Raw genomic sequence first — 6934 nt, 5'->3', positions numbered from 1 at the left:
AGGGCCTCGATTAGCGGCTCCCGACTTCACTGTCTTCTCAGCTCGACCTCATCGCCAGCGAAGCTGCCATGTAAACCCCCGGTTACCCCATCAGAAGGATTATTGACCCCCCCCCAAAGAGGTGGGGCAGATCGTCTGGCTGATGTGGTAATAAGCAAAGTTCTATTTGTGATATTACCTAAAGATCTCAGATGACAATAAAAACATTAAATAAATCAGCCGTGAATTGAAATCCTCCTGTCGTAAATACACAATACATACGATAAATACTTGTGAGTACTAATGTGTGCGTCTCCTCTCCTCTTTTCTGTATCTGACGACCAATTAAGCAAAATTAAAGGATAAACAAAGAGCAGAAACCTCTCCACCAGCACCGCCGGGCCCTTCATTCCTTTATCTAATATAAATAATGACAGACTGCTGCAGCAGCCTGTGAAGCCCTCCTGGGGACACACACACACACACACACACACAAACAATCAGCATAAAGGCAGAAATGTGAGCCCTGGGCTGAGAGTGATGGCTACCTTGTTGCTTATCAAAGAGCTATAAATCTCCACAGACGAGGCCGTTATCACAGCGAGGCAGAGGCGATGAAGACGAGGCTGTGAGCTGGAGGAGGAAGGAACTATGGTGAAAGGTATGAGGACTTCCTTTCTTACGTAAACGTGCACCATGCTGATGCGAATGCTTCGATCTGTTTCCAGTCTCCGTTATTTGGTTCTTCTCGGTTCTACGTGAACGTTGTTATTTCTCAGCGTGAGAACACACTGTGCGTCGGGCCCCCTGGTGGTTATCTGAGTTGTGATCCGAGGTTTGTTCTGAGTCAGCTGCCCACCAGTGATGAGATCACCCAGCTCGGATGTGAACGGGCCCCGGCGCTGTCATCGCTCCAGTGAAGTAATTACCCTCAGCTCCGCCCCCGATGGGCAGGTATCACTGGGAGGCCTCCCCTGCTCTCATTAGCACCTGACTGACAGAGGCTGGTGCGTCTAATCAGCACCGTCACACAGCCCGTGGATCATTATCCATCCTCAGACGGCTCCGACCGCTGCGTCTATAAATTATTGATGTGTGCGCCGTCCAGAGGGGAGCGATTTCATTAAATGGGTGGAGGAGGAACGTTTCAGCAGCGGCGCCAAAAAGGGAAGCGACGGAGAAGTTCATTACGCTCTTGGAAACAAACAAACTGTCACGGCCAACTAATGAAATGCTTGATTTATTTGTTTTCTCTCTCTCCCTGCACATCTCAAATGTCACATCCGGCCCAAACACTGGCTTCCCATTAGCGGGGGTAATTAACTTTGCAACTGTCAGGCTAGCCGCGGCTAGCGAAAGTGACAGCGAGAAGCGGTGCAGCTGAAGGCTGCTAATAACTCAAGAGGCTAACAATGGCTGACACTTGGAGAAAAAAGGGACATCAAATCGAGTTATCTCACCACAAGAACAAATGAGCAGCAGGAGGAGGAGGAGGAGGAGGAGGCGATCTCGTGGTGGTGGGTTATTGGCTGAGGCGAGCGGGGCTTTGTTCCTGCGCTGTCAGCGCTGGCGAGGAGGCCGGGAGTGACTCTTCATCTGATGATGAATAGCAGCTGGCCGGGCGAGGCGGCAGGACGTTACCCCCTAGAGAGCCCCGGGAGCCCGCCGGCGTGATTCGTGACATTTTTATCTGTCTGCTGTCACTCGCAGTGAAGGAGGCCGAATTATGCAGCTGTAATTGTCAATCATGGAGGAGAAGGAGCGTTACGCTGCTCTGATCACAGAGGTGCTTAGAGCGTCACGCGTTAATGAGAATGATAGACTCTGTTATCCGCTCCTCATAGATAGATAGATAGATAGATAGATAGTACATTCAAGACCTTAATGACCTCAGTAAAGTTTAAATACCTGAACTCACCACCAGTCAGAAAGTCCTGAATCAACAGGACCTGATGGGGGAGTCAGAAACCGAATCAGCAGGTCCTGATGGAGGAGTCAGATCCAGAATCAACAGGTCCTGGTGGAGGAGTCAGATCCAGAATCAACAGGACCTGATGGAGGAGGATCTTTCTCAACATCTGGATGACTTGTTTTAACCCTTTTAAGCTATTATTTTCTCTTTTGAACCATCAATCATTATAATTCTTTCATTTTAATCAAAACTAACAAGAAGACTCTTCCTACATGAAAATGACGCAACAAAAATTAAGCTTCAATATGTTTTATTTCACACCTGACAAGAAAATCCCAATCCTGCTCTCCTCCACCTTCACACCATCTGACACACACAAATAACCATGTCTGCACGGTCCAGAGATTAAACCTGAGAGTGATGATGAACAATACCTAAACCCAGCAGACTTAAATAACATTCATCCTGCATTAATAAATAAAGAGTTTACACCAGCAGCAGCAATAAAAAACAAAACAAAAAAACACACACACAAATGCCTCCTGGATGTCTGCTGGGGTGAGAGACCCTGAGACACAGAGGAGAGAGAGAGGGGGATCCCAGGACCTGGCAGTGTGCCTGATTAGACGGAGCAGTGAAGAGGAAAACTCATTAAACAATGTATAAGCCTCTTAATCAAATCAATAGCCAAAGTAACTCCAAACCAATAGCTCTTATCAAAGCTCCGGTAAAGCTGCAGTCGCCCAGCATTTTAATGAGGAGCAAAGAGAGGACGGCTTTAAGAGACGAACAAACAGGAAATGAAGACTTTCAGCAACAAATACCCAACAGAAATAATAAAGCAGAACAGACCACGGGGTAAGATCGAAAACATCTGTTTCACAAATAAGAATTCAAAGTCCAGTGAAGCTGATCTGGGGACAGGTTCTGTCTGACATTGCTGATATACGGACTGTTTTCTTGAATTAGACAACCATAACAACAAGAACAACAGTAGAAAACACTTTTGTTTTTTGTTGCTATTACTATTTTGTGTACTGTGTGCTTTAATATTATATTTTTGTATTTTTATAGTTGTATTTCAAGATTTTAGTGCTCCCAGTATTTTTTTCTAGTTTTATTATACAGCAGATTAAAAACAGGACCATGTGACTAAATATCATAAAAATTACAAGAACTGTTTTAATTGATTTGATTTTGTGGGTTCTCTTCTGTGTGATCTGATCCATACATGGAGTATGTGCGCGTGTGTGTGTGTGTGCGTGGACTGAGGAACTGTTGCAGGTAAATTACCTCACTGATGTGCAGGTTTTTTTTTTAAAGTCTCTCTCTCTCTCTCTCTCTCTCTCGCTCACACACACACACACACCTCGCTGATCTAGGTGCTCAATCTTTTCCAGCTGGCGGGCATCTGGAGCGTTCTGCGGCAGCTGGTTCTGTGGCCTGCAGAGCCCCGTGTGCTTTAATTAATTGAGGGGAGATTACACGGTCCTCGAACCATGTCGTCTGTCATCACAAGCCATTACGGATTGATAGGAGACACGTCCCGCCGTGTCAGCAGTAATGTGGAGGACAGCTGAAGTTGAGAGGCTGTGAAAGTTTAGGCTGATTACTGGACGGAATATTTATTCATTCATTCATTCATTCATCTTCCTGACCGCTTTGCCCGTTACCGGGTCGCGGGTCATACTGGAGCCTATCCCAGCAGTCAACGGGCGAGAGGCGGGGCACACCCTGGACAAGCCGCCAGTTCATTGCAGGGCCAAACAAAGGGCCCTTCACCCTATTCAAGGGTCCCCTTGAAACAATGACAAACAAAGCGAGGCAGTGATCCCAGCCATGTTTGATTCCTTCTTGCCCTCATGCAGTATTTCTACCTTAAACCTGGCGTTCTGCTACACATTAGCGTTGTGTGACTAATCTCCACCGTCTTTTGTTCTCCAATAATTTATGTATAAAAAAAAAAAGGATTATGATCTTATTCAGATTAGACAAACGCTTTCGAAGCTGAACTCTGGTACATTAATGACTGAATAAAACACTATAACGTTTAATACAATAAGGAGAAGGTGGCTTATTTAAACATCATTAAATATTCATCAGGAAATCTGGTTATGGATCTGAATGATTAGTGACAGTTGAATGAAGCGTGGCTGCAGGCAGTTTGAGACGCCGCCTGGATAAATGAGAGATGTTTATCTCAGTGTGATTCGGTCATAGACACGAGCAGCGAAACAAAGCAGCAGAACAAAAGATGTCGAATGACAGAAAGACAAAAGACTGGAGGAAGAGGAATCTCACTCAAGGACTTTTATTCTGAAAGAATGAAGCAATTACGAAACCAGAAATTGACGGGTAAACGTAAAGTCAAGCACTGACTTCATATCTCCTCCTTCCTCAGAGGATAGTGAGAATCCTCCACTCGTCCCGCAGACAAAATCCTGTCCTTGTGAAACGTTCATTCATTCATTCGCACAGCCGCTTCGTCCATAATCGAGTGGCGGGCATTGCTCGAGCCTGTCCCAGCAGTCTATGGGCGGGAGGCGGGGAGGGGGGGCGACACACACCCTGGACAAGCCGCCAGTTCATCGCAGGGGCACAGTGAATCAGCTGTCCTGATAAATCCTGAGATGATGGAGGTCACATCAATACACGATCTCCCTCCTGTAAACATGGGCATATGTGTCACCATGGAAACATGCAGATATTCGCTATGTAAATATCTCGTCACCATTTAGACAGATATCAGCCATCAGCCTATGTTGGGTCTCACCAGGAGTTATTTTGTGTCCCCCCTGAACATCATCTGGTCTCCACGAGTCCATCTGGCGCTCCTGGAACCTTCATGAAACCAACCCTGTAGATGCCCCCCCCCCCCATCATTTAGGCCAGTGTTTGTGATACGTTAAGGAGACACATTCTGCTGCTGTTTTTCATTTGTGCAGATCGAGGTCCAGAAGATGCTCCCATCTGATCTCTTGTGGTGCGTTTCATTATCAGTGTGAACACTTTCTGCTCATGAAACCGGTCTGAGGTGCGGAAAGAAGAACTAATTGTGCGTTTAACTGTCTTAACGCTCCTCTCAGCGCTGACGTCGCACGGCAACATTTAAAAAGCCCTCGGTGACAGCCGGACGTGGAGACAGTCGGCGGAGACGTTGAGGCGAAGGCGCATTGACAGCAGCGACAGGGTAAATAAACAGCTCCTGCCTCTCCTCTTTGCTCCGCGCAGAATGAAACGGATCAACCTTTTCCACAGAGGAGACAATTCAGCGGGGAGCGTTTTAAAGATTTCAAAGTTTAATCGTCGCCATTTTGAAGTTTTTCCTTTTAATTGACACCCTCGTCGTCTTTCAAACGCCGCTCCTGATCCCCCCAGAGGCTCGCATTAATGCTGTTTTAGCTGCTGCTCGCTTTGAGGAGACACCTAAAAGAAGACACAGGGAGAGAGAAATGTAAAAAAAAAAAGTGACCCTCTAACTCCATCGCCAAACTTTAAAAGCGGAATAGTCTTCCTGAAATGACAACACGTCTGCCATCTTTTTTGGGGGGGAGGAATTAGATGAGCTCTCTTAACGTGATCGCACAAGATTTATCTTGCATGATCCAAGGGCTGTCTCCTCCAGACGTCGGCTGCCACAACCCATTTATGTCGCACCGTTGAACGGATTCAGAATCACTTAAGTTCCCACTCAGATATGAGGGATGATTAGCAGGTGATCCTTCAGACAAGCAGAGCCGCGCGAAACGGACGGTGGACATGATTGGCTGACAGTCTTTGAGCTTTGACTTGACTGACGTTCTTGTTTTAAGAACATTGGAGGAGGAGAATGGTTCTCAGTAGATCGTGAATGGAGAGACAATGTCATTTGTTCAAATAATCCTTTACCTTTAATCTGTTTGGTTTTTGCTGATGTCGAAGAAGAAGCCGTTTGGCTGTCAAAGGGAGATGATGATGCATAAAAAAAAAAAGTCAATCTGAATTTTCACTGCTGAGAGTTTAGACCTCCGACACGCTGCAGGTTAATCTCTGATCCGTTAATCCTACCGGGCCAGGTGTGGGTCAGCTGGTCCGAAGGAACAACAACGTCTGTCCGCGTTACCCCGGCTGTTCTTTAATCAGGCCGCTGATCCATGGTTGACAACATTTAATCTGCAGAGGTTTCACTAATGATCAGATGATGAGGTTTGGACTCCTCCATCAGGCGCCCCCCCTCCCTCCCGGGGTAGACATGCATGCTCATTCTTGCTGTGGGGCAACAGCGCTTACCACTGCGCCAGCGTGCTGCCCCCCTCATCTTTACCAGCAACAGCAAAATTATTATTTATTAGCATCATTAAAGTTCTGTGGTACATTGATTCCAGATTACTTGTAAGTATTTATGTCCCATGATGTCTCCATCGCGCGGCGGCCAAACGTCTTCGTCCCTCATGAGGCGTCAGCTCCTCTGAGACGTTCATCAGCCGCCACCTAGTGTCACAGCAGCGCCTCACTGGGAACCAGTTCAGCATGTTGGAGTCATCCCAGCTGGAGGACGGTTCTGGAAGACGGTTCTGGAGGCCGTTAGAGATGAGAGGATCTTTCAACCAGTTTGATAATCACTGAACAATTTACACAAAGAAACACACAAACATTGACAATATTCTGTGTGCAAGCATTTCTGCACAGCATCATCACTTGGAAGAAAAATTGATCAATTCTTACGTATCATGATTATTATTAATGTCTACTAATGATCAACTATTAATAACCAGATGAAATAGTTTCAATGGATCATTACAGCACATCATGAAGTGTTATTCCCGAATCTAAAGGAAGTCTCCTTTTTGTAGGAGAATTACAGAGACAGACAGACAGACAGACTTACCACATTTATTAATATGTATTACCACTTAATTTTAATACAATTCACAAAGACAATTTCCTTGTTCTCACGCTTTATTGTTTACTCATCTTAAACTCCAGACAAAATGATTTTTTTCACTTTCCATAAAATGTGTCCAATAAAGAATGGGGGTCAAATCGTTTCAGATTTTTTCCCCC

This window comes from Brachionichthys hirsutus, chromosome 5, assembly GCF_040956055.1.
Source record: "Brachionichthys hirsutus isolate HB-005 chromosome 5, CSIRO-AGI_Bhir_v1, whole genome shotgun sequence".
Taxonomy (NCBI): domain Eukaryota; kingdom Metazoa; phylum Chordata; class Actinopteri; order Lophiiformes; family Brachionichthyidae; genus Brachionichthys; species Brachionichthys hirsutus.
The sequence above is the reverse complement of the archived record's forward strand: the minus strand, read 5'-3'. Positions refer to the sequence as shown.